The 2614-nt window shown below is 35.3% G+C and overlaps 1 non-coding gene across 1 annotated transcript; it reads right to left on the reverse strand.

The window, feature by feature from the left end:
• Window positions 1-2027: 2027 nt before the first annotated feature.
• Window positions 2028-2131, reverse strand: LOC118895117. The gene has a single exon (XR_005019885.1). It is a non-coding gene; the product is annotated as a U6 spliceosomal RNA (small nuclear RNA).
• Window positions 2132-2614: the final 483 nt, after the last annotated feature.

A 2614-nucleotide genomic window follows, 5' to 3' on the forward strand; every position in this document is an offset into this window, starting at 1 on the left:
TTTCATCACCCATCACAATTTGTTTTAAAAATGGAACATTTTCGTTATGTTTAAGTAGAGAATCGCATGAGGAAATACGGTCAAGAAGGTTTTTTTCGCTTATGTGGAACCCACACATCAAAGCGATGAACATAACCAAGCTGGTGCAAATGATTTTCAGTGCTTGATTTGGATATTTTGAGTATGTGGTCTATCTCCCACGTGTTATAGTATTGATTGTTCTCAGTTAATGTCTCGATTTGATCGCTATCAACTTCAACTGGTCTACCCGACCGTGGAGCATCGTCCAGCGAGAAATCTCCAGCATAAAACTTCACAAACCACTTTGACACGTTTGATCAGTCACAGCACCTTCTCCATACACTGCACAAATCTCTTTTTGCGTTTTGGTTGTGTTTTTACCTTTCTTGAAATAATAAAGCATAATATGCTGAAAATGTTGCTTTTTTCTTCCATCTTCAATAGTTAAATGGCTACACAAAAATTCACCAATTTTGATGTTTTTTTTTTTTTTTTAATGCACGCTGATATGACAGCTGTCACAATACAATCTAACAAAATTGTTTCGAATGAAGTTAAAGACGACTAAGCACTATTAGAGCCATCTTACGGAAAAAAACTAATGAACTTTTGGCCAACCCAACACGTGGTATGAACATACATTTGTGCTTTAATCATGTATCTACACAGCCATGTCACAGGGAGGTTTCTCTGGGAAACTGACTCTGAGATTTCCGTACAGTAAGATTATTGGATCAGTTATGAGGGAGAAGGGGAGTAGGGTTGAGCAGGGCAAGAAGGAGAACTGCAAGTCAATTCCAATAAAGGTCTTAGCACACCGCTTGGGGAGTTCTCTAGCTGGGATGGTCTTACACAATCATCCTGTCTTAAGACAAGGAAGTTGTCTTTTACGAACCCCTATAAACCAGTCCTCAGATGCAAGCTGCCCTGGAAAGGAGGCGTGGATTTAGGCAAAGCGAATCTTTTGAGTTGAAGACAGTTCCTAGAGAGGGATTGAGTTGAGAGCCATCAGCAGTCAAACTCCTACAGCCGGAGTAATTGAGCTCTCAGTTCTCATCGAGCCATCTACTAAAACTCATATATTAATAGAGAAAAGACTACATACCTACTTCTGTAAATTTGTGGAAGCACTGAGATGCTCTTCTCAATTCTGCCCTCAGCATCTCTTCTGGGAGATTTATTGGATTTTGAATTTTTTAGACAAAAGATAGTTTTCAGGACATTTGGAATTATTGTTTCCTTTCCTCTAACACTTTACTGATACCTGGAAATGAATCAAAGGTTTCTGGAGTTTCTGAAATTTAAGAGAAAGAGACTAGAACAATCGTCAATAGAGGTAAGATCTGTCATCAAAGAAAATAACAATCTTCTCATTCTAGATTTGTCTCAGAAGTGTGCATGAATGACAGAGAATTGGTCATTCACAAAAAATTAAATCAGATTTTTCCAATTGACAAAAATATTTATATACATTTTTTTCTTTACTGCAGTGAAAGTGGTGTCACATAAAGAGGAAAATGAAAATTAGAAATATGTTTTTTAAAAAATAAAAATTACTAATTACAACTTATATTTTTTTATCAACACAGATTCACAGTAGCATACACAATATCTCATACAGGATGAACATTAATTATGTCTTTTTTGTTTGTAGTGTCTGATTTTTAGAATGAGTAATCCATGAGATTTTAGAAAGAGTAAATGTTCTAAACAATAAACCCTACCTTTAAAGAAACTTATTTCTTAAAATTTCACATAGCTTTATTGACATACCTTTGACATATAAAAATTGTATATAATTAAGGTACAAAATATTTGTTTGATATATATATACATTGTAAAAAAAAGCACTACAATCAGGCTAATTAACCTATCCATCACTTCTACATAGTTACCATTCTGTGTGTGTGTGTGTGTGTGTGTGTGTGTGTGTGGTAAGAAGATTAATTTAAGCTCTATCCTCTGCAAACTTCACATATACAATACAGTATTGTTAACTATCATCACAAAATATAGAATTCTTTATGAATCTGCATGTCAACATTGAGCAGGGGTCATGTTAAACTCTGTATTGATCCAATTTTAGTATATGTGCTACCAAAGTGAGGACAAAAAGATCTTATTTTTAAAAGTCACTCAATATCAAAAAAAAACAAACAACCCAATCCAAAAATGGGCAGAAGACCTAAATAGACATTTCTCCAAAGAAGAGATACAGATTGCCAACAAACACATGAAAGGATGCTCAACATCACTAATCATTAGAGAAATGTAAATCAAAACCACAATGAGGTATCACCTCACATTGGTCAGAATGGCCATTATCAAAAGATCTAGAAACAATAAATGCTGGAGAGGGTGTGGAGAAAACGGAACCCTCTTGCCCTGTTGGTGGGAATGTACATTGATACAGCCACTATGGAGAACAGTATGGAAGTTCCTTAAAAAACTAAAAATAGAACTACCATATGACCCAGTAATCCCACTACTCTGCATATACCCTGAGAAAACCATTATTCAAAAAGACACATGTACCACAATGTTCATTGCAGCACTATTTACAATAGCCAGGACTTGGAAGCAACCTAAGTGT

Source organism: Balaenoptera musculus, chromosome 4 (genome assembly GCF_009873245.2).
Source record: "Balaenoptera musculus isolate JJ_BM4_2016_0621 chromosome 4, mBalMus1.pri.v3, whole genome shotgun sequence".
Lineage (NCBI taxonomy): Eukaryota > Metazoa > Chordata > Mammalia > Artiodactyla > Balaenopteridae > Balaenoptera > Balaenoptera musculus.